This window comes from Spermophilus citellus (genome assembly GCF_964194105.1).
Source record: "Spermophilus citellus genome assembly, chromosome: 5".
NCBI lineage: Eukaryota > Metazoa > Chordata > Mammalia > Rodentia > Sciuridae > Spermophilus > Spermophilus citellus.
The window spans coordinates 39530671-39558160 of record NC_138186.1 but is presented as its reverse complement, the minus strand read 5'-3'; the positions used below and the strand labels follow the sequence as shown (position 1 = coordinate 39558160).

Genomic DNA, 27490 nt, shown 5'->3' with positions numbered 1-27490 from the left:
TTATTCTCGCCCCATTAGTCTCTTAACTGCCCCTCTTACATCTTTGTTTCGGAGGGTATAGATCAGTGGATTCAGGCTAGGTGTGACAACAGTATAAAAGAGAGCAATGAACTTGCCTAGGTCTTGAGAATTTTCTCTTGGTGGCTGGAGATACATGCACATGACTGGAATGAAAAAGAGGGAAACCACCATAAAATGGACTCCACATGTCCTGAAGACTTTCTGAAGTCCAGTAGTTGACTGCATCCTCAGTACTGCCTGAGCAATGTCACCATAGGATGTCAGAATGAGGACGAGAGGTATGATAACAACAATAGAGGTTGTGACCATGATGGTCATCTCATTAGCATGAGTATCAAAACAGGATAATTGCAGAAGTGCTGGTACTTCACAGAAGAAGTGATCAACTTGTAGATGTCCACAGAGAGGTACCCAGAGGATAGAGAGAGAATGAACTGCTGAGTTGGTAAAACCACATACCCAAGAAGCCACAGCAAGCAAATGGCAGAGTCGAGGGTGCATGAGGACAGTGTAATGCAAGGGTTTACACACAGCCACATAACGGTCATAGGACATCACCACCTACAAGATACACTGTTGTTCCCAATGCAAGGACAAAGTAAAGTTGAACCATGCAACCAGCATAAGAAATGGTCTTTTCTGGACCCCAGAGGTTCACCAGCAGTTGTGGGATAGAGCTGGTAGTGTAGCAGAGATCCAGAAAAGAGAGATTTGAGAGAAAGAAATACATAGGAGTATGGAGATTGGAATCCAGGTAAGACAAGATGATAATGAACATGTTGCCTGTCAATTTCATCAGGTAGAATATCAAGATCAACACAAAGAAAACTACTTCCAGGTGAGGCCAATTAGAGAATCCCAATAGAATGAAGTAATCTGATTATTGAGAAAGAAACCAAAAATATATATTGGAGAAACATAAATAAATATTTCTCCTTTGAAAACATTTAAGAAATGGTGCTGGGAAAATTGGATATCCATATGTAAATCAATGAGGCTAGATTCCCATCTCTCACCCTAATAAAAGTAAACTCAAAATGTATCAAAGACCTAACTATAATATTTAGGAGAAACATTTCAAGTTATAGGCAATGGCAAAGAGTTCTCTCTATAAGACCCCTATGTTCCAAGAAGTAAGAGAAAAAGAAATCAATTCATGGGGTGACATCATATTAAAACACTTCTGCATAGCAAAGGAAACAGTGTGAAGAATTGGAAAAGATCTTTTCAACTATTCTTCCAACACTGGAATAATGTTCAGAATATATAAAAATTAACAACTCAACATTAAAACTAAATAAATAACCCAAACAATCATTGGGCAAATGAATTAAACACAGAAATTTCAAAAGAAGTACTGTCACAGGAAACAGGGAGCTAAAACTTTAAACCTCAGTTCTTGTGTTCCATCAAAAGAAAATGTAAAGTCAAACACCAAACGTTATGCAAATGAACTTTATTATAGGTTAAAGTAAAGTAAAAACAAAGTGAGGCTTATGAAGAGAGCACTCTCAAGAGAGAGAGTGAGCTGCCTCTGTTCAGACAATGACAAAGAAGACAATGCTGTCACCAGATTTTATTGCTGTTTGATGTTTACCAAGAGAACAGGGAACCACTTTCTGTACCCTTTGCCAATCAGTTGTTTAACTTCTCCTGTAAGTCGGGCAGTGGAGATTTTGATTTTAGTTTGTCCTCTCTGGAACTGTCATGGTAGCCATTTGATTTGGGGGGAGGAGAATTCATTTACAAGTCAATCCCATGTTAATGTGGGCACTGGGGTCAATAGCTGGTCAGAAATTACCTTAGTGCTCCTGAACTACTAAAGGAATATTCCTTTCCAGATAATATGAGACACTTATAGCCATAGCTTTACATCAACATTAATGGACCCTGTCAAGAATTAGTCTCATTAATCCTTTTCTCTTGATGTGATTTCCAACTAGCTCCCTTACTTCTGTTCACTTTCTACAAATTAACCACCATCTTTTGCTTTCTTGTGTACTCTGGAAGAAGTTTAAAGAAGACCCTAAAGTAACTTAAGGAACATTTGTGACCTTGCCTGCATTTCACTGCTCATTGCTAGCTATTGCCTAACAGTACAAATGGTCAATCATTATATGAAAAAAAATGTTTCACAGTTTTGGACATCAGGGAAAAGCAAATCAAAGCTACACTAAGATTTCAATTTATACCATTTAGAATGGCAAGCATCAAGAATGTTAATGATTTATGACTTTTGCTGATAAATGAGTGGATCTAGAGACAATCATGATAAATGAAATTTAAAAAAAATAAATTTAAATTAAAAAAATAAAAAATTGAAATTAAACAAACAAATGTCCAGTTTTCTCTCTGACACCATTGTGGGGAGGAAGGGAGAGAATAGAAGTTCAGCATATTAGACAAAGGGAAATGAAGGGAAGGGCAAGGGAATGGAAATAGGAAAGACAGTAAAATGAGTTGGGCATAACTTTCCTATGTTCATATATTAGCACACAATCAGTGTAACTCCACATCTCGTACAATCACAAGAATAGGATTCTAATAGAGTAAGTTATACTCCATGTATATATAATATGTCAAAATACACTCTACTGTCATGTATATCTAAAAAGAACAAATTAAAAGATTTTTTAAATGAATGCAAATGACAATAGAAGCTGGTGAGGATGTAGGGAAAGAACTCTTATACATTTTTGGTGGGAATGTAAATTAGTGCAATTAGTGTAATCACAGTGGCTATGAGTATTGAGTTTCAAAAACAAAAAAAATAGATTTTCAATGAAACCCAGCTATGCCACTTCCTGGTATTTATTGAAAAGAATAAACGTAGCACATTTTATGCTATATGTTTTATACTAAATATGATATATATAAAGAAAGATGTTTCATTCAATCATAATGAAGATAGTAGGTCTTTTGCAGGAAAACAGATGGTACTCTAGACCATAATTTTGAGTAAAATAAATTAGATTCATAAAGAAAGCATCATTTTTTTCTCATATGTCGAAGTGAAAAGAAAAAAGAAGCTGGGCATGGTGGTGCACACCTGTAATTCCAGTGGCTCTAGAGGCTGAGGCAAGAGGACCATGAGTTCAAAGCCAGCCTCAGCAAAAAGAGAGGCGCTAAGCAACTCAGTGAGACCCTGTCTCTAAATGAAATACAAAATAGGGATGGAGATGTGGCACAGTGGTCTAGTGCCCCTGAGTTCAATCTATGGTACCCCCACCCCACTCAAAAAAAAAGGAAAAAAGAAAACAGAAAAAAAATGGACTTCATGAAATCAGAAGGGATACCAGGAGATTAGAGGAGGGGAGTTTTTGGAATGTATTGGGGGTGAAATTATTCAAGGTATGTTTTTATAAACGCACAACTATGCCACAAGTAAACGAGCCATTCTATATAATTTATATGCAAGAATAAAAAGATATTTTTGGAACATATGGCAACATTTTAATCTTTAGTAGAAATACATATGAATCTATACTGGAAATACCATAATCAAGTAAATACCACAATTTTGTAAAATATTAATGCAGAAATACCACAATCAAAAAGATATATAGGACTGGGGATGTGGCTCAAGCAGTAGCGCACTTGCCTGGCATGTGTGTGGCCCGGTTTCCATCCTCAGCACCACATACAAACAAAGATGTTGTGTCCACCGAAAACTAAAAAGTAAATATTAAAAATTCTCTCTCTCTCTCTCTCTCTCTCTCTCTCTCTCTCTCTCTCTCTCTCTCTCTCTCTCTTAAAAAAAAAAAGAAGATATATAAATGGAAAACTCACAAGTATTTAAAGTTGACAGGAGTAATGAATGTTTAATACACTTCGTATTTGTAATCTTATTTAATCTTTCAAGAAATCTTCAATATCCACATTTGATAGATAAAGGACAAGTGTTTTATTGATGCTTGAGGTTGTACAACATTTTGGACTGGAATTTGACTGTTATTCTGTTATGAAAAATCCATACAGTTTCTGCTTTATGAGAAGATATTTCCAAAGAGGATGAAAATGTAAGAATATGTATTCCAATGTTGATTCATTCAACATATTACATGGGGCAATATGTAAGATTAGAAGGGGGGGGGGTGTGTATTGAACTAGAACTGACGAGCAGACACAAGAGCAATATTGGAGTAATAATGTAATCCCTATGATTATATTAGGGATAGTGAAAGTATCCTGGAGTATGAGAACACTGAGAATAAATATGTCAATGTTACTGCAACTTTCTTTGAAATATATAATTGAATTTAAAAAAAAAAGTTTTGTAGTTGTAGATGGAGTTGTAGTTGTTTCATTTTTATGTGATGCTAAGGATCGAACCCAGTGCCTCACACATGCTAGGCAAGTACTCTGCCACTGAACCACAGCCCTAGCCCTGATAATTGGGTTCTTGACTAGGATAAGATGGCTAAAATGTAAAATAAAGGAAAAGTGCAAGAGATCAATATTGGATATTGGTGTAGAAATTTTATTAAAATTTTATTTGGGAATGATATGAGTCAATAATAATGGTGACATTTTAAAACCTAGAGAACTGAATAAAAGGTGGTAGTTTTGTTGTGAACTTTAATATCATGAAAAACATTTTTAGGAGCAGAAGTTTAAAAGGACTTTAAAAACTGATGTCAAATTTCAAGGAAGATGTTATTAATTATCTGTAAGAAGGAATGTACTTCAACTATAATCAGGTAGAACAGATTTTGTTAAAGAGGATCTGACTTACAACTGAAGAATAATAAAAAAAAATTGTTGTTTCTCCTTTTAGAAACATTAAAGAAATTCTATAATTTATCATGAATGAAATATATTTGGTAAAATATTTATGCAGACAATAATTTGATGTGTTATGTAATAAATATTTTCACAAAAAATAATATTGAGAAATGTAAAGTTGAACAACAGTAGTTTCTTTGGACCATTCTACATCTTGAAAATTTGTAATTCTTTCCCTCAGAATAATTCTTGACAGTAAACATATAGTACTTATACACTATTAAGTTTCAGATTTCAGGATCTTTGTATTTATATAATGTGAAATAGTGAAGATCAATGAAGGGCTAAATGGAGAATAGGTGGGAATTGAAATGTTTTAGTAGTGAAATTGTTTTAAAATATTATGATGAAATTTATTTCTTGCTATAAACAAAATTCTTTCCATGGTGCAAGCAATAGAGTCATCATATCATGAAATCCTTCCTTTCTTTTACTCTCAGGAAACTGATTTTCTCAGATACAGCTTCTTTTTTTATTGATTGTTCAAAACATTACAGAGCTCATGATATATCATCTTTCATACATTTGACTCAATTGGGTTTTGAACTCCCATTTTTACCCCAAATACAGATTGCAGAATCACATCTGTTACACACTCACATTTTTACATAATGGCATATTAGTGACTGTTGTATTCTGCTACCATTCCTATCCCCTACTATCCCCCCTCCCTTCCCCTTCCCTCCCATCTTCCCTCTCTACCTCCTCTGCTGTTGTTCAATTCTCTCCCCTTTTTTCCCCTCCCCCTTGCCCCTCACAACCTCTTATAATTTTGTGTATCATTGAAGGTCTCCTACCATTTCCATATGTTTTCCCTTCTCTCTCCCTTTCTCTCCCCCCATTCGTCTTTGTTTACTGTTAGTCTTTTCCTCATGCTCTTCCTTCCTGTTCTGTTCTTAGTTGTTCTCTTTATATCAAAGAAGACATTTGGCATTTGTTTTTGAGGGCTTGGCTAGCTTCACTTAGCATAATCTGCTCTAATGCCATCCATTTCCCTGCAAATTCTATGATTTTGTCATTTCTTAGTGCTGCATAATACTCCATTGTGTATAGATGCCACATTTTTTTATCCATTCATCTATTGAAGGGCATCTAGGTTGGTTCCACAGTCTAGCTATTGTGAATTGTGCCGCTAAGCAGGAAGTGTGAATCTGGAGGTATTGCGATACCAGAGTTCAAACTGTACTACAAAGCAATAGTAACAAAAACAGCATGGTACTAGTACCAAAACAGGCAGGCAGACCAATGGTACAGAATAGAGGACACAGAGACTAATCCACAAAATTACAACTATCTTATATTTGATAAAGGGGCTAAAAACATGCAATGGAGGAAGGATAGCATCTTCAACAAATGGTGCTGGGAAAATTGGAAATCCATATGCAACAAAATGAAACTGAATCCCTTTCTCTCACCATGCACAAAAGTTAACTCAAAATGGATCAAGGAGCTAGATATCAAATCAGAGACACTGCATCTGATAGAAGAAAAAGTTGGCTACAATCTACATATTGTGGGGTCGGGCTCCAAATTCCTTAATAGGACGCCCATAGCCCAAGAGTTAATAACAAGAATAAACAAATGGGACTTACTTAAACTAAAAAGTTTTTTCTCAGCAAGAGAAACAATAAAAGAGGTAAATAGAGAGCCTACATCCTGGGAACAAATTTTTACCCCTCACACCTCAGATAGAGCCCTAATATCCAGAATATACAAAGAACTCAAAAAATTAAACAATAAGATAACAAATAACCCAATCAACAAATGGTCCAAGGACCTGAACAGACACTTCTCAGAGGAGGACATACAATCAGTCAATAAGTATATGAAAAAATGCTCACCATCTCCAGCAGTCAGAGAAATGCAAATCAAAACCACCCTAAGATACCATCTCACTCCAGTAAGATTGGCAGCCATTATGAAGTCAAGTAATTATAAGTGCTGGCGAGGATGTGGGGAAAAGTGTACACTTGTACATTGCTGGTGGGACTGCAAATTGGTGAGGCCAATTTTGAAAGTAGTATGGAGATTCCTGGGAAAGCTGGGAATGGAACCACCATTTGACCCAGCTATCACCCTTCTTGGACTATTCCCTGAGGACCTTAAAAGAGTGCACTATAGGGATACGGCCACATCAAAGATGCAGCTTCTTAAATTCAACAAATCCTTTAGATATCTCTCCTTAGACTACAAATTATTCTCAAAGACTGTATGAACTAATTACTGAATCTAACTGAATTTACTAAGTAACTTTTAGGCAAAAGGATATACACGATGGGTGATCATAATGGAATGATTAATAATTATATTTTACTGCTTATCTATGTGCATATTAATAGCTCTGTTAGTATGTACTTTTCATGTCGTTTAAAAGGATAACGAATACATTCGTTTTGTTAACTATATTCTGATTAATATATTCCACTTGTATAAGCATGATTCTTGTTATAAACATAATGTAATATGATAAGCATGTAGGATTATGTCTTCAAATAATAATTGATGTGGTGTGACCAGGTAATTTGATTTGAGAGAAGTATCAGAAAAATTTACTTAATTTTCAAATAACTGAGAGAAAACAAAGTACTTTCACAAATATCTCATTTAAAACCACTAAAAATTGTATGACTATATAAAAACAATGAGATACATTCTTTAAAATATCTATGATAAAAGGATGATATATCATTTATCATCTAAGAAATTCCCTACAACATATTAGGTGTAAATATCTGTGCATTCAATATGAAGTTTATACTAAATTATTCATTGTTATTCATGTAATAAGCAATCAAAAGATCTGAAAACAGAACATGCTGATGATTTGGGGCAAATTATTTGCCCAGATATGCTTTTGGATCCCATGACTTAACTGAAGTCTGTTTTCAGTCCCCCATATCCCCCCACCGCCAGGATTTTTTCCAGGACCTAATCCAGGATTCTGTATTGCCTTTAGTTGTAATGTTCTTCAGCCTCCTCAATCTTGGTTTCCTTTTTTCATGACCTTGACATAAAAATGTCACACAGAAGAACAACACAGAGCTATCTTCTTTGACTTCCTGGAAGATACATTTGTGCTAGTAATCATTTCCTTCAGAGTTACAAAAGGAAGAGATAACTGAGCATCTACATTAGGAATTTACTGCATAGGAATAAGTATAAGAAGAAGTGTACAAAAATTTGGAGTCATGGGTATGTATAGAGAGGAGAAATTCACAGGCTAAAGAAGCTGGTACTTCCACATAGGCTCCATTACTATATAAGGCTATATTTACTTTACTCTTGATTTTTCATGAAGTTGTATAACAAATTCATGAGTTCTATGTAGATATCATTTCACAAACTATTACTTAAAGGTTAGGGTAGGCAATGGGAGCATTTAAGAGCTTCTAGCTTATTTTATGTGTTGTTGACCATGAGAATGGTCAGGAGAGCTAAATATCTGTTGTGATACTCTGATTTTGTCACAGATGGTTGTGTAAGGTTAGGTTACCCCTTCTCCTCCCATCAGTTTCCCTTTTGAAAAGTGAGTAGATTTGTATCATCTTGCTTAAATTAAAATTGCATACATTACATACAAATAAACTGAAATATGCAAAATATTCAAAACAATATCTGTATAAATCTTTTGGGGAAGTTTTGTTAGCTGATTTCTGTTTTAGACTATAAATTAAGCAGACTATCATGCAAATATGGTTAGGATTTAATACTTCATGTTTTTTAATCTCAACATTCTAATGGAAAAGATGTTTAAATTTATAAAAGAAAATTCAATGTTTTATAAGCCAAAAAGGGAGAATAGAAGACAGGGATTTTAAAATTAGAAAAAAAATCAAGTAGAGAGAAATGAATGACAGATACCAAAATATGACTTTTTATTCATCTTCTCTCCCACCAAGAATCATTATTTACAATGCATATTCATACATCTACAAAAAAAGAGCTTTTACAACAGTTAAGTAGTTGAAATAAGAAATTACAGTACCTAGTGTACCAGAGAAATAAGAAAACACATTGAGAAGGAGAGTATCACATTATCAGCATCATTTATTTCTCAAGGCCTGAGAGTCAAAGTATCAAAAAGAGAATACCACTCAAAATGGAGGATGAATAATGAAGTGAGCTGTTAATATTGAACCCATCATTTCTCAAGAAAAACCCAGCACCAGGGCAGATCCTCTGATCCCAGGATGCACTCTAGTCCTCAAAAACCGTTGGCCATAGACCAGCACCTGCAGACCAATCTCTAGGTTGGAAACCAAGGATCTATATGTACAAATCAGACTCCAACACCAGGTCAGGTCCAGGCTTCGGACTCATTCGTGTGGCTTCAACTGTTCCTGGTTGTTATTATCTCATGCTTCACACCTGATAGAGTATCTATTATGAAAATGACCAAAAATAACAAATGTTGGCAAGGATGTAAAGAAAAGGGAAATTTCCTCACTGTTGAAGGTAATATAAATCATTCCATATGGAAAACACTATGAAAATTCTTCAAAAAATGTCTTATCTGCTATATGATTTTTAAAATGTCACTTTTGAGTGTGTCTCTAAAACAACTGAAATCCCCATGTAAAAGAGATGTCTTTTCTATATCCATGTCAATTACAGCATTATTAATAAAAGCCAAAATATGCAAAAATCCTATCATCCACTTAAAAATGATTGAATAAATTAATGTATATATGGATGTGTGTGTGTAATCATACACATTAGAATATCTTAGAAAAAAGAAATCCTGATTTCATAATGATTAATGAATCAAAATAAAATATACTGCAAGTTCTCACTTATAATTGAATCTAAAATGTTGAATTCATAAAAGTACTGACAAGTAGAATGCTTCTTATCAATTGGTCTGGAGATTCAGAAGAAAATGAGAAATGAGAAAATCTTGATCAAAGGAGAAAAGTTTCAGTTTGACAGGAGATATATTGAGTTGACTTCTACAATATGGTGACTATAATTAATGCCACTACATTGTTTACCTGAAATTTTGATTTCAAGAAAATTACTATGTACTTGTAAAGGGAACAATACAACAAGAAATATAACTATAATAATTACTTATGCCCCAAATGTCAGTGCACCTAATTACATTTTAAAAATCCCACTAGTGACACTACTCCTGATGGACCTCAACACAATAATGCTGGAGGATTTCAAGAAACCCCTATCATCAATAGACAGGTCACCAAACATAAAATTTAATAAGGTATTTCTGACTTAAATAATACTATAAATAAAATAGACTTAATACATATTTTACAGAATATTTTACCCAAAAAAGCCAAATTCAATTTCTTTTCAGCAGTTTATGAAATGTTTTCCAAAACACACAATATTCCAGGCCACAATATCTTAGCAAATACTGAAACACTGAAATAATCCCATGCAGCCTATCAGATAATAATGGAATAAAATCAGAAATTGGAATAAGGAAAATTATAAAAACCACATAAAACATAGCAATTGAACCACATTCCTATTAAAAATGAAGAATAGATCATAGAAGAAATTAGAGAAGTTAAAAAGAAATTCTTAATAAACAAAAAAGAACAGAAATAAAACATTACAAAGTCTCTGGGACAATACAAAGGCAGTTCCAAGAGGTAAGTTTATAGCATTGAGTGCCTATATAAAAAAAGAATATACAGATAGCAAATAAATACATTCATGCTACCACTCAAGGCATTATAAAAGAAATAATAAACCAATTCAAAACGCAGTAATCCATAGGAAACTATTAGATAAAAGCCCAAATTAATGAAATTGAGAATAAAAAATCATTACACAGGATCAACACAACAAAGAATTGGTTCTTTGAAAGGTAAACAAGATTGATAAATCCACAGCTAAATTCACCAAATGAAAGAGAGAAAAGACTAAAATTAACAAAATTCAAGATGAAAAAATATATATCACTAAAGACACTCCTGAAATCCAGAGGATCATTAGAGACTATTTTGAAAATTTATATTCCAATAAACTGGGAAATCTAAAAGACATTGACAAATTTCTAGACACATAAGACCTGCCCAGATTGAACCAGAAAGACAGAAAATCTAAACAGACCAATATTAAGCAATGAAATTGAAACAGCAATTTAAAACCTTCCAACAAAGAAAAGTCCAGGACCAGATGGATTCTTATCTGGGGAATTCTACCAAACCTTTAAAGAAGATTTAAAACTAGTCTTTCTAAAAAATCATTCCATGAAATTGAAAGGAAGGGAACATACCCAAATATATTCTATGAAGCCAGTATAACACTAACACAAAAACCAAAGATACACTGAGAAAATAAAACTGTCCACCAATATCCCTGATGAATATAGATACAAAAATCCTTCATATAATACTAGCAAACCACATTCAAATTTACATCAGGAATATAGTACTCCATGATCACATGGGCTTCATTCCAGAGAGCACGGTTGGATCAACATGCAAAAATTAATAAAAATAATTCAACACACATGTAGAATCAAGGAAAAATATGTTCATCTCAATAGATGCAGAAAATTCTTTTGAAAAAAAAATCTAGCACCCATTCATTATAAAAAACACTGGACAAACTAGGGGCAAAATATATTTACCTAAGCATATAAAAGGCTATATTTGACAAACCCAGGGCATTATCATAGTGAACAGAGAAAAACTCTTAATGATTTCCTCTAAAGAACAAGACAAAGAAGTCCACTCTTACCACTCCTAATCAGTATAATCTTTGAAACTCTGTCTAGAGTGCTCAGGCAAGAGAAAGAAATTAAAGGAATACAAATAGAAAAAGAAGTCAAATTATTTGTTTGCTGATGACATGATCCTATATGTAGACTCCTGCCCCCCTAAGAAAAAACTCCACTAGAAGACATTTAGTGCTGATAAATAAATTCAGCAAGTTACCCAGATACAAGATAAACATTCATAAGTCAAATTCTTTCATATACTTCAATAGTAATTCTGCTGAGAAAGAAATCAAGGAAAGTATCCCATTCACAATAGCTAAACTAAACTAAAATACTTGGAAAATAATGTTACCAAGGAGATAAAAGACTGCTAAAATGAAAACTACAAAAAACCAAAGACAGAAATTGAAAAGGACCTTAGAAGATGAAAAGACTTCCCATGTTCTTGGGTACACAGAATTAATATTGTGAAAATGGTCATATTACCAAAAATATCATACAGATTTCATGTAATCCCCTTCAAAATCCCAGTGATATTCTTTACAGAACTAGAAAAATAAGTACTAAAATTTATTTGGAAGAACACAAAACTAAAATAACCAAAGCCATTTTGAGAAAGAAGAGTGAAGCTGGACACAAAGCTATAGTAACAAAAACAGTATGGTATTGTCATAAAAGCAGACATGAAGACCAATGGAATAGAACAAAAGACAGAAACAAATGCATATAAAAAAAAAAAAAGAAACAAATGCATATAGTTACAGTCATGTGAGCCTTGAAAATGTCCCCAAAATATGTGTTGGAGAAAAGATAGGCTTTACCACAAATGGTATTGGGGAAACTGGATATGCATAAAAACCTGCACAAAAGTAAAATGAAAGTGAATCAAACACAGAAACCTTGCAACTGCTAGAAGAAAAATAAGGGCCAACATTTCAACATATTGGCAAAGGCACTGACTTCCTGAACAAGACGCCTAAAGTACAAGAAATAAAATCAAGAATCGATAGGTGGGATGTCATCAAATTAGAAAGCTACTACACATCAAAGAAAACAATGAAGAACATGAAGAGAATTGAAGAAAATCTTTGCCAGCTACTCCTCTGACAGGGGATTATTATCCAGAATATATAAAAAACAAAAGAAAGAAAGAAGGAAATAAATAAAGAATCTAATCAAGAAAAAATGGGCAAAAGAGCTAAAGAGACATTTCTTAAAACAAAAATTACAAATGACTATTAAATACATTTAAAAATGTTCAACATCTGTAACAATCATGGAAATACAAATCAAAATTACATTGAGATCTCATCTCACTCCAGTTGTAATGGCAATTATCAAAAATACAAATATATATTTTAAGTATTGGGTAAGATATGGGAGGGAAAGTACACTCATACATTGTTGGTGGGAGAACAAATTATTGCAACCACGCTGGGAAAGAGAATAGAGATTTCTCAAAAAACTTGAAATGAAGCCAAAGGACGACTCAATTATCCCACCCCCACTCCAGTATTTATCCGAAAGAATTAAAATCAGCACACTATAGAGATTCAGCTACATCAATGTTTCCAGTGGCATAACTCACAATATCTGAGATATGGAATCAGACCAGGTGCCCATCAGTAAATGGATGGATTAAGAAAATGTGATATAGGGGTTGGGGATATGGCTCAAGCAGTAGAGCGCTCGCCTGGCATGCGTGCGGCCAGGATTGGATCCTCAGCACCACATACAAACAAAGATGTTGTGTCTGCCGAAAACTAAAAAATAAATATTAAAAAATTTTCTCTCTCTCCCTCCCTCCTTCCCTCCCTCCTTCCCTCCTCTCTCTCTTTAAAAAAAAGAAAATGTGATATATACACCAATATGATATACATGTATCAATATGTATTTATATATGTATATGAGTTCTACTCAGCCATAAGATGAATGAAATTATGATGTTTGTCAGCAGTTAATGAAGAATATAATACTAAGTGAAATAAGCCAGACTCAAAAAAAAAAAATCAAAGGTTAAATGTTTTCTCTTATATGTGGAGGCTACATCAAAGTCCTTGGAGGTGGAACATGAGGATTGGATATCATAAAGATATAGGGAAGATCAGTGGACTAAAACAAGGAGATTGAAGGTGAGAGAGAAGAAGAGAAACTGTAGAACAAATTTGACAAAATTACAGTATGTGCATGTATTAATATACCACCGTGAATTGTGCTTTTATGTGAATATACAAAGTATCAATTAAAAATAAATAAATAGATAAGTGGAAGATAGACCAGTAGAGTAGATGAAGAGGAATTGGGGGAGGGAGAAGCAGAGGGAAAGGGGGATAACCAGGAACTGAAATGAAGTAAATTATATTCCATGCATGTATCACTTTGGTAAAATGAACCTGTTATGTATAACATAATAAAGCACTAATAAAAGAAAAAAAGACAAGAAGAATATTCTATATGTACATTGAAGCAAATTTTACTCATGTGCTATTTCACTGTGTATACTCTTTATTATTGCTGGGGATCCCTTTAAATACACTATTACTGCTTATTAATTTTATGGGTAGTAGTTTAAGAACAAAGGAACATAAATTCCTGCTATTGTTCATGTCAAGCTGGAAATAAAGGTAGAGTCACATAAACAATAAAAGAGCCACTGAACAGAATCAGTGTAATTACAAGCCACATAGGAAACTGAGGGGAATCGTCAGGTGTCGTTTTATTGCATAATGTAGGAAATAGTATTTGAATTAATTATTTCTAAATTTTAATCGCCTTAAATATTATAGCTAATAACTGACTTACAAAAAAAATCAAGGATTGCCAAGATGCTACTTTATTTATTTTTTATTTTTTTTTAAAGAGAGAGTGAGAGAGAGAGAGAGAGAGAGAGAGAGAGAGAGAGAGAGAGAGAATTTTTAATATTTATTTTTTTAGTTCTCGGCGGACACAACATCTTTGTTGGTATGTGGTGCTGAGGATCGAACCCGGGCCGCACGCATGCCAGGCGAGCGCGCTACTGCTTGAGCCACATCCCCAGCCCCTGCTACTTTATTTTTAATTCTTCTTTACTCAATCATCCATTCTAATTTATATGACTAACAATTAAAAGGCTGACATTCATACTTCAGTTATTTTAAATGGAAGTGAATGATAATATAAACAAAAATATTTCTTATATAAAACACATTTCATTACTGGTAAAAAATGCAAGTGGGCTTTTATAACATCAATTACATATATTCAAAATAGACCAAGCTTAAGGAGAAAACTTTTTCATAAAACAGCATTAATAACAAATTGCTAATCACAATTAAACTTAATAATTAAAACCTTAGTTTTAATATTCCAGTTTAAAGAATAATTATGAATATAAGAATTGTAAACATATTAAATGGATTTTTTCGTTTAAACTATTGGACCTTATAAGTATTATGCTTTTGTTGAATAAAAAATTATTTTCATAAATAATTATGACTCTTAGATGATTTTTTCCTTTTGTGGGTTTTTAAGCATTTGTTGGAAAGATCAATACTCTCTTTTGTTTCATAGTTATTGTTACAATACTTAGTAAATATTTACCTTTCCTTGGAATTCTTTGTCTCCTTCAACATTCCCAAGTCTGTTGTTACTCCTTCATGGCCACTGCTTCCTAATAAGCTATACACAAATAAAGAAATCACAGTAGTGGGGCTGGGACTGTGGCTAGTGGTAAAGCACTTGACTAGCATGTTTGAGGTACTGGGTTCGATTCTCAGCACCACATACAAATAAATAAATAAAATAAAATAAATTTATCAACAATTAATAAAAAATATTAAAAAGGAAAAGAAATCATGTAGAGCCACTTGTGTTTTCCTCTCCTAGAGTTCATGTTTTTATAAATGAAACTCCGATAAAAGACATCAGGAGTAGAGAATTGGTTCAATTCCAACAGGAAAATGAGAACTATTCAGCTTTACCCCAAGGCTTTAAGACTGATTCAGACCTTATAATCCATAATGAGTTGATCATACAGATGAATCACTAACCAGTTGTTACACTAATTCTTTCTATAACTCAGTAAATATCTAGGATAGTTAGTCAGAACCTTAAAAATAAGGCTTTGAAAATAGTATAGCTGAATCAAAAGATAGCAATAGTCAAATAGCATATCATGAATATTCCTTTGCTTAAAGGTCATTGTTATTTCAGGTATGATAATAATTTTCCTAGAGATTTTTTTTTTGAAATTTCCTCAAAAGAGTAAGCACTATATCATAAAAAGTGTGGACCCAAATGTTGTAGTTAATTCCCCTCATAAAGATGTAATTTTCTTCCTCTTTACAGTTGCCTCCATACCTTTGTTCATTAAATAAATCAAAGTGGCATGTATCTTTGTCTATTATTGAATGGACTTTCTTTAGCATTCTTATAAAGAGAGCTTAGAAAGAAATATGAAACAAAGGACAAAAAAATACAAGGAAGAAAGGGTAGTAAGTCCAGTTTCATTTTCTTTTAGTTTGAAGGGAAGAAATAAAGAACTTACCAAAACTTACTTTAATGGCCTGGGTATAAGTTCTCCACTAGGTTTGGAAGTCAGCATTTTAGAGGTAAACTTGTTCATTTTCTCATCCCTTTATTATTAACCAACATTGGTGGATCCTGATCATTTTACTTCTCTCATACTTTTACCTAGTATTTAAGAAGTACTTGAACAATTTGTTTCACTTCCATCCTTCCTGTGTCTACCCATATTTCCTGTATGTTGTCTTTCCTACTATCCCTCAACACATGTGGATGATCTGATTGCTGATGCTGGTCTCCTTGAAGTCACCAGCATAAGTGGATGCCTGTACAGATTTTCACCTAGTATTTCAAATTAGAAAGGCAAGAGTTCTAAAATAACTGTGATTACTATTGCTACAGAACAGAAAACCATGAGTATAATAAAAATATGTATATGTTATCAAAAGGAGAAACTCATTAGAATAAGGATGGGCCTTTATTCTAAGAGCAAATGGAGTCTTTGTAGAAATAAAAGACAATGTGACTTGATTTCCATGGGCCATTGGGATGATAAATCCTAAAGTGGCAATTAAGGTCCTTGCAGGAATTTTCCTGGTTAGAAAACTTTCCCTGGAAATCCTTTTGCATGATGCCACACTGTATTCTAAGATGATAATAAATGTATACTCTGACCATAATGGGGGAAAAATCCTTTGAGGTACACTCACCAGAAAGAGAATGTGTTGTGTTGAGTAAGCTCATTTTTATTTACCCAATCTTCTTCCTCTATGAAATAAAATGTGAGTTATAATTTCTGAAGTAATATAATTAAAACTAAATGATTTATCTTTGCCTGATTAATTTTGAGTTCTTTGGGTCTACTTGACATGTCTAAAATCCAAGTCCAGGTACAGCACTACAAATGTGTTGAAAAAAAAATCTTTAAAAAATCATTTATACCATTAAACAGGGTATCACTGCCAAAACTCAAAAAATGAATAAAGCTATTTCATATTTTCAAAATATTTGTATAAACAATTTTTCTTGGATATTGCCAAAATATATAAAGATTTATTAATTGTATTTATTAGTCCATATCAATAATTGTCTCATTAGTTTAAAAAATGATGCCATGAGTATATAATTGCATGAATATTTTAAAATTATTACATTGTTTCAGGTAATAGCTCCAATTTTGCCTAAGAAAATATTGGTATGAAAATCATATCACATTATATGATTGCATTTACAATTAATTTTAAGTGATATGCTATTTTTCTTCATATTTAATGGAAGAAATGGAAAATGGTTTTTGGTGAAAAAGTCTTGGTTTTTGTGAACTCTTAAGGTCAATGATTTTTAGTTTGCACACATGAGAAGAACATGTGATATTTCCCTAAATGCAGAGTAGTGGTTGGGAAGGGTAGGGAGTGAGTGGATAAAGAGAAGTTACATTTTTAATTAGTGAAAATTATATGCATGTGTTACAGCATCACAATGAACTACATTAATATTTACAATGAATACATGTTGAACGAAAATAAAATAAAATAGAGTATTTTAAAATTGATTTTAAAAATTATGTATGCACTGTTTAAAGTGCCTAAGGTATAATCATTCAAAACATGTTACTTGGTCATTATAAAATTTTAATAGGAACAGATACATTATTTCTTCTTTATTTAAATAAGAAATATTAAAAATAAACACCATTGTTCCCACTATTCAAAACATCAGCCTAACTTTTTTGTCATATTTCTTTCCACAAAGTTCTGCATACAAAATGTCACAGAAAAATGTCATGTTATCTTCAGCTATTACTTTCTGACCTGGTATCTAAGTCAGAGAGACCACTACCATTATCTTGCTATGCATCATTCCAGTTCACTTTAACATATGTTATAACTGAAAGATGCAAAAATTTAATTATTAATATGACTAAGTAATTATGTATTCATATCATTAAGTCCCTTTATTTTATTTAGGTTACATTTAACCACATACCAGAACCTGCAAATACTAGCAGAAATCATTCAGTTATTAAAGTCTGAGAGTAGTCTAAAACACTTGGGCCATAGCAGAGTGTACTCATCTCCAACATTCTTTATGTTGTGCTCACTAGTCTAGGAAATTGTTATTCTTTGCCACTCTATTGGATGTCAGATAATGTTAAAGTTTTTATGTGCAACATTATAAACTTGTTGAGAAAACATGGGCTTATAACATGATTTACTTATAGTAAGATATTTCTAAAGCAGTAGACATACATTATTTTTCACCAACATACTTGGAGAGTATGATACATTATAAGTATGTGACTTTCAAGGACTCTGACTTTTGGTAAATTTCATAATCAACATTCAGTCTCAAGATATAAAACCAGTGCAATATATTTTAAGTGTGAGATAATAAAGAGTAGGTAGAAAATCACTTTTAAAGAAACAAAAACAATGAATGGCATAAATTGATCTCTGTAGGTGTAGAGAGCCATCTGTGGGTTTTGTGTGGACTACACCAGCATCTCAGCCAGTGACAGGAGAATCTGGTGTCTACGAACTTCCAGTGGAAATTTCCTCTGGCCAAGACCAACCAAACACATTGTGAGCCCTATTCAGCTCTGCCTCGTCCAAACACAACACTGGAGGTTGGGTGACCTGCCGAGATGCCAATCAACATGCTGACTGCAAGACATCATGAATAAGACTGTATCCCTGAAACCTTACCCCTGCCTTTGATATAACTCTTAAATAAGCCTCAGGAGCGCTTTTCTAATTAGTTCAGCCCCAGCTTCTATGTGGGCTGGAACTCTTAGGCACTCTGCTTCAAAACAATAATTCTGACTCTGTCTTTTATTCTTAAAGCACTTATTATTTCTGACTTATTTTCTCCAGTGGCTTATACCCTCCTGGGCAGGAAAAAGGACCCCCTGGCGAGGTGCTACCAGCTTCCCCATATGTAGGCTTCTAGTAAATTGAGTATTTTGTCTATGAATTAGAGTAAATGAGAAGCTATTTATGGATGGAGGCTCAGTTGGAGTTGAATTCTAGATATTGGTGTTTATTTGTTGCTTGATATGTTTTCCTTTACCCATTCCTTCCCTTTTCATTAGCTTTCAGAAAAACTGCACACTCCATGAGTGAGAACTCACACCAGTGATGTAAAATACAAGGTTACCACTGAGGTTGTGGTAGGACAGGGGAGAGCATAACTGAAATGCTGGAAGAAGTGTTCATTCTCATGTTTTCAAGATAAATGTTAGACATACTACGAAAAAGAAAAGAGAAAATTGGAAGGATATATAAAAATGAATCCCATCTTCTGTCTTCTAAGTTATTGCCTGAAGTAACCTTATTGGGTTCACATACAGACTAGATTCAATAAGGTCAGGTTTACAATAACTATATATTCAATTTACCATTACCATTAAAATTTCTGTCTTGGCCAGAATAAAAAATGGCCAGTAGGGAGACAACATTTGTGTTACATCTGAGTGAAAAATGAGAAATTTAAATCTGTTCTTACTATGTTATGCTTCTATGTCATATTTTCTTTATCCATTTATCTGTCAATGGCACTTAGACTGATTTCATAATTAGGTTTTGAGAATTATGCTATAATAAACATGGTTATGCTGGTGTCTCTATATTATGTTCGTTACAAAAGTGAAGATGGAGAATTTTTAATTTTCTTCCCCTGGTAAGTATTTATATTTTTTTTAAAAAAAATATTTTTTTAGTTGTAGGTGGACACAGTACCTTTTTATTTTATTTATGTGGTGCTGAGGATTGAACCCAGGGCCTCACAAATGTGAGACAAGTGCTCTACCACTGAGCCCCAGCCCCAGGCCCAGGTATTCATATTTTGAAGGACATTTTGTATACCTTATCAAATGAAATAAAGACATAAAATATTAGTAATTATTCATAACCAAAACAATCCCCCAAAAGTTATTCATTTGCAGTGTCATAATTGTTTAATGTCTCTTTGTTCAGCTTTCTTATCAAATGTACTTTTATCCCCATGATCTTTGAAATTTGGAGTTGTTATTAATTGTGTCCTTTTCACAGAAGTATATTTTCTCAAAAGATAAAACAAAACTATGGCAAACAGAATAGAACAGTAACATCTTTGCAAAGTTGCATTCTGGCAGGTTGCTCTGACTGTGCCTGTCTAGATCTGATTCTCATTGTGATTTCCCTTTCATTATATTTGCTCTCTCTCCAGAGAAAGATGAACATTTTCTTTACTATCAGCTTAGATTTCCAGATTTTCATACCACTTTTTTGTTCTTTTCAGGCTGTCATCATGTTTTCATTACTAAGTAACTGCTTCCAATGTCATACTGTCTTACTTGCGGTAGAGAAGACCATAACTGATCTCTAATTAGATTTGCCAGCAACACTTCCCTAGCACTGGGAAGTGTCAAATGTATCCTCCTAGCTGTCAAGATACATGGCAAATGTGCTGCAATCTGCAAACCCTGCCTTGGCTGGCATCACATGCCCACATATTTGGCAATGCTTTCATGTCTGGAGGAAAGACAAATGTCAATATTTGTATTTCCTTTCCATGAGTTTTTTCTATGCTACCACAAGATAGATAATAAGCAGATAGAAAAATAGACATAGTTGTAAACCGTAACTATAGCTCTCTCTCTCTTTAAAAAAACTTTATTGCTCTGGCCAGTGTTTCGAGAACTTTATTGAATAGAAGTGGTGATAGAGGGCATCCCTGTCTTGTTCCAGATTTTAGAGGGAATGCCTTCAACTTTTCTCCATTCAGAATGATGCTAGCCTGAGACTTAGCATAGATAGTTTTTACAATGTCAAGGCATTAGACAGATGAAAGAAATTAAAGGCATAAAAATTGGAAAAGAAGAACTTAAATTATCACTATTTGCGGATGACATGATTCTATACCTAGAAAACCCAAAAGGGTCTACAAAGAAACTACTAGAACTAATAAATGAATTCAGAAAAGTGGCAGGATATAAAATCAACACGCATAAATCAAAGGCATTTCTGTATATCAGCGACAAAACTTCTGAAACGGAAATGAGGAAAAACACTCCATTCACAATATCCTCAAAAAAAAAAAAAATACTTGGGAATCAACCTAACAAAAGAGGCAAAAGATTTATACAATGAAAACTACAGAACCCTAAAGATAGAAGTAGAAGAAGATCTTAGAAGATGGAAAAATATACCCTGTTCATGGATAGGCAGAACTAACATCATCAAAATGGCGATATTACCAAAAGTTCTCTATAGGTTTAATGCAATGCCAATCAAAATCCCAATGGCATTTCTTGTAGAAATAGAGAAAGCAATCATGAAATTCATATGGAAAAATAAAAGACCCAGAATAGCAAAAGCAATTCTAAGCAGGAAGTGTGAATCAGGCGGTATAGTGATACCAGATTTCAAACTATATTACAGAGCAATAGTGAGAAAAACAGCATGGTACTGGTACCAAAACAGGCGGGTGGACCAATGGTATAGAATAGAGGACACAGAGACTAATCCACAAAGTTACATCTATCTTATATTTGATAAAGGGGCTAAAAACATGCAATGGAGGAAGGATAGCATCTTCAACAAATGGTGTTGGGAAAACTGGAAATCCATATGCAACAAAATGAAACTGAATCCCTTTCTCTCGCCATGCACAAAAGTTAACTCAAAATGGATCAAGGAGCTAGATATCAAATCAGAGACTCTGCATCTGATAGAAGAAAAAGTTGTCTAAAATCTACATATTGTGTGGTCGGGCTCCCAATTCCTTAATAGGACACCCATAGCCCAAGAGTTAATAACAAGAATAAACAAATGGGACTTACTTAAACTAAAAAGTTTTTTCTCAGCAAGAGAAACAATAAAAGAGGTAAATAGAGAGCCTACATCCTGGGAACAAATATTTACTCCTCACACTTCAGATACAGCCCTAATATCCAGAGTATACAAAGAACTCAAAAAATTAGACAATATGATAACAAATCACCCAATCAACAAATGGGCCAAGGACCTGAACAGACACTTCTCAGAGGAGGATATACAATCAATCAACAAGTACATGAAAAAATGCTCACTATCTCTAGCAGTCAGAGAAATGCAAATCAAAACCACTCTAAGATATCATCTTACTCCAGTAAGATTGGCAGCCACTATGAAGTCAAACAACAACAAGTGCTGGCGAGGATGTGGAGAAAAGGGTACAATTGTACATTGATGATGGGACTGCAAATTGGTGCAGCCAATTTGGAAAGCAGTATGGAGATTCCTGGGAAAGCTCGAAATGGAACCACCATTTGACCCAGCTATTGCCCTTCTCAGACTATTCCCTGAAGACCTTAAAAGAGCATACTACAGGGATACTGCCACATTGATGTTCATAGCAGCACAATTCACAATAGCTAGACTGTGGAACCAACCCTTTAATAGATGAATGGATAAAAAAATGTGGCATTTATACACCATGGAGTACTACGCAGCATTAAAAAATGACAAAATCATGGAATTTGCAGGGAAATGGATGGCACTAGAGCAGATTATGCTTAGTGAAGCTAGCCAATCCCTAAAAAACAAATACCAAATGTCTTCTTTGATATAATGAGAGCAACTATGAGCAGAGCAAGGAGGAAGAGCAGGAAGAAAAGATTAACATTAAACAGAGTCATGAGATGGGAGGGAAAGGGAGAGAAAAGGGAAATTGCATGGAAATGAAGGGAGACAGTCATTGCTATACAAAATTACATATAAGAGGTTGTAAGGGGAATGGGAAAATAAACAAGGAGAGAAATGAATTACAGTAGATGGGGTAGAGAGAGAAGATGTGAGGGAAGGGGAGGGGGGATAGTAGGGGATAGGAAAGGTAGCAGAATACAACAGTTACTAATAGGGCATTATGTAAAATTGTGGATGTGTAACCGACGTGATTCTGCAATCTACATTTGGGGTAAAAATTGGGAGTTCATAACCCACTTCAATCTAATGTATGAAATATGATATGTTAAGAGCTTTGTAATGTTATAAACAACCAATAAAAAAATAAAAACATAATTTTACACAAAAAATAAATAAATAAAAAAACTTTATTGGCAAAACTAGGGTAACTACTTTTTTACGTGTAATTCATATTCTGTGTTAGTATTCTCATGAATAAATACATGGAAGATCAAGGATGTAAAGGTGTCTATGAAGACAAATATTAAGTGGTAAATGCCTTTTTTTGTTATCCGTCTTTTAGCCTATGCACTATATATGTTGCTAGATTTGGCATTATAAAGATAAGCTCTTGGGACCAGCAGATGAAAGAAGTGCTTAATTAGTTGAGTAATGTGATGTTTATTTATTAAAGGATAGTGAAGTATTCCTAAGTTGATTGTTACCCATACTTATCTCCAGTAATTCTGCATCACTCATGGATGAAAAGGAGATTCTAGTTTGGTTGACTGGAATGACCTCCCTTGTGAAGGACTAATTTTTCCCATGGATACTAGATTTTTGTTTCTACTCTGCTTCAAGCCATCTTTTTTACATTATGTGAATTGTATAGAAAACTAGAAAGGAGATAGTAGAGATGTGATTGTAATAATCAACTATTTCTAGATCTATGTGAAGTTATCAGCTCACTTGGAACTTTATTCTTCCACCTCTGTTTTTTTATTATATTTTCATGTATGGAAGCACCCACGGTGCTCTCTTTCATCAATGAGAAAATTGCAAAGGAAATTAGAAAACTTTCAAATACTAGCCAACCAAAATGAAAATGCCAATTATCCAAATCTGTAAGATGTAGCTAAATTAGTGCTGACAGGAAAATTTGTGGGTTTAAATATTTGGAAAAACCTGGAAATGTCTAATATAAATGATTTCTGTTTGTTCCCTAAGAGGCTAGAAATGAAGATAAATTAAAGCCTCAGGAGTAGAAATAAAGAATATATATATATATATAAAAGCAGAAAATTTGAAACAAAGGACAAAATAATTAAAAACAATATATGAATCCAAAATATTTTCCCTTGGAAAAATGAGTAAAATTGAAAATATTTAGCTCAATGCAGGAAGAAATGAAAATTAACAAATAGAAATAAGAAAAATAGTTGCTATATTTCCTACAATTATTAAAGAGATAATAAAAGTATATTATGAAAACCAAATTTGACAACTTATATGAAAAAAACAATTATTTGAAAGATATGAATAACCAAAATAGATATGAAAAGAAATAAAAATATAAAGTTATGCACTAATAAAAAATAATGGAATACTTAATTTAAAATGTTCCTAATTGCCTACACATTAATTTTTTTCTCACTTAAGAATAAATAATATCAATCCTAAAGTGATCATGTATACATAAATGAGAGAGAACATTTCCTGAATCATGCAATGATACTTGCGTTAGATTGGTACACAGACTATTAAAAGGGACCCCCAAGAAAATAAAAATGCTGCTTAGCAGCATCTACAATTTTACACTAAAATTCTTTTTATATTTTATTTTATTTGTATTGGTTCTTGTTAGTTATACATAACATTAGGATTCATTTTGACATAATTGTAGAAACATGGAATATAATTTGCTCTAATTCAATTCCCAATACTTCCTTTTTCCTACATTCCACCCTCCCCATGTTCCCTTACCTCCACTCTACTGATCTTTCTGCTATTTATTTATAGTTTTTATTTTTTATCAGTGCTGTGTGGCTATACATGGTGGTGAGATTCACTGTGGTAAATTCGTATATGAACATAGTTAAGTTAGGTAAGATTCATTTTGCTGTTGTTTCCTTATTCCGTCCCTCCTACACTCCCCTCAATTCTTTTCCTGTACTTCACTGATCTTTTTTTTTTGTATTTTTATGGAATCCCCCATTCCTTTTATTTGCTTTTTTTTCTTTTCTTTCTTTCTTCCCCTTTTCTTTACACATCTATAAAGAAGAGTGAAATGATGGCATTTAGTGGTAAATGGATACAACTGAACACTATCATGTAAGTGAAATAAGCCATACCTAGAAAGTCAAATGTGGAATGTTTGCTCTGGTATGTGGAAACTATTCCAAACTAAGTGGAAATACACACACACACACACACACACACACACACACATATACATATATAACATATATACATGTATGTATATACATACTTATTCATACATATTCATAAATTCTTGACAAAATATTAACAAGTAAATACAACAAAATTTTAAAAATACTATATCATTATGGAATTAAGTTCCCCCCCCCCATGAAATAATGCTTTAATGTGTGGAAATGAGTCAGTGAAATTTACTATGTTAAAAGGGGGGGGGGCATAAGATGCTTTCATGACAGGCATGAAAACATTGGACAAAATTGTACTTCCTTTAAGGATAAACACTCCCGGTATCTACAGTCAATATTGTAATACCTGAAAAAGAACATATCTTTTTAAAATGCCAAATTCATATTAATTATTAAAAGACTGAACACTTTCTCCTAAAATGGAGAGTAAGACAAGGATTTCTACTTCCAGTTCTTCCATTAAGAATTATCCTGGTTATCCCCATCAGTACAATAAAGCAGAAAAAGTACTTAAAATCATAATGGCTGTAGAGATGCAAATAAAAATCTATTTGTGGATTTCATGGTTATGTTCACATGGTAATGAGTACTCTATTGGGAATTGAAATTGAGGACATTTGGATTACATTCTGGCAAAGAACTTATCTATATTTTGTTTACACCCTGAGATTTTGTGTCAGAGTCGAGTTTAAAGGTGATGGAATAATTAGTCTTGCAGAGGAAATTTCAAGGCTGCAAGCGTTTAGTCAGTGGCCTGGGGATTTCTTGGTGGCTTCAACCAAATTTAGAGTGAGAAACTGAAGCCAGAAGCAGAGAAGAAATATTTTTAAAGCTTTCAGTTTGGCCATAAAAGAAACCACTTTACAATTGGGACAAAGCAGGGTATGGTTGCATAAGATAATGATGATCCTGAAAAGACACCAAATATTTTGCTCTGGAAAAATAGGAAAGATATCTTCAGGGCATTTCAAGAATTGTAGAGCCTATCGATTTCAGGATTGAGGGTGTAAAAGTTTAAATCTGTTTAAAAATTTTTACTTTGAGAAGAGGGCCATGTGGTGCTTGTTTTGCAGACACAAAGAATATAAGAGTTGTGGGGTCATGGAGGCTTCAACTGAAATTTCAAAAGAATGCCTGGGAAGCCAGACAACTAGGCAATGTATGGCAGGATCAGAATCCCTGCAGGCAGCCTCTGACAGGATGATACATAAAGCTGTCAGAGTGAAACTGAAAATCTTGAAAAGTTATCTGCACTCTCAAGTTCATTGCAGTATAATAACAACCCAGGTGTCTGGCAATGATGTGGAGAAAAACATTGCACATGTGGATGTACATTACAGTGAGACACTAGTAGCCTTCAAAAAGAAGAAAATTATGCCTTTTTCAATAGCATAGATGAACATGGAAGGTCATTCTGCAAAATGGGATAATCTTTTAAAAAATAAGGTAAAAATTTCCTACCACATATGAAGGCTTAATATACCACAGTATTATTACCAAAAGCTTATAAAATGGAATGGAAATAACAAATTTTGGTTATCAAACATTCTTTTCTTATATAACTTTACTTATAAGCAGAATTTTTTCATTCTAGAAATGTAAAAATCTTGTGATCATCACCAAAGATTTCTGTGTACTGATTACTATTGTCCTTCAACCCAAAATAGTAATAACCCATGCTTTTTATTTCTTTCTGGCAATTATGTTTCTCCACTGTCTCTATCTTTGTCTGTCCACATAATATTAGTTATAAACACAGTATTAATTTTTTTCAAATTACATATATTATCTTAAACTACATTATTTTGTAAATCAAAATCAAATTACATAATTTGGCCTATGAACATTCTGAGATCAGATTATTCCCATTCAATTTAAGGAGCCCATTACAATGTAAATTTTTCTGTCAATTCTAGCATACAGAATACATGTACTATAGAGCTTTTGATCATTTGAATGTTCTTGCTCATCAATATATTTCTCCAAGACTTACTGAAAGGACTGTCACCTGATCCCTCCTAAGGAATATAAAGATTGAGTGAGTAGGTGACATATAATAAAATTAGAATTAGTATCTCACTAAGTCTTTAAACTCCATCCTCAATTATATTCTGACATTTCTGATTCACTTAGTGTAGGCCACAACTGAGTCCAGGTTCAGGCAACCTAATAAGCAAATCTTAAGTCTCAGTTGAGTTTCCTGAGAAATCTCTGACTTGCCAGAGAGAAAATCAATTCACCCAACATTACATTCCTTCTTCCCGGGTTCAGCATTCTCATTGCCCATGTCCATGCATACTCTTCAGATTAGCAAATTGTTCAGTTATTTTGGGTGTATATGGTACACTTTCCAATCATTTTTTTCTAGTGTTATTTTCTTGTCCCCATCTTACAAAGCTCTGTGTTGTTCCATTTTCCAGGAGGAGGAGCTCTTTCCCATT

General features: G+C 33.5%; 1 pseudogene across 1 annotated transcript; it reads right to left on the bottom strand.

The window, feature by feature from the left end:
- On the bottom strand, nt 1-27342 carry LOC308649314 (olfactory receptor 2J3-like; annotated as a pseudogene). Its single transcript has 2 exons — nt 27300-27342; nt 1-897 (listed from the first exon to the last, which is right to left on the bottom strand). The product of its transcript is annotated as an olfactory receptor 2J3-like (transcript).
- Between the last annotated feature and the right edge of the window lie 148 nt (nt 27343-27490).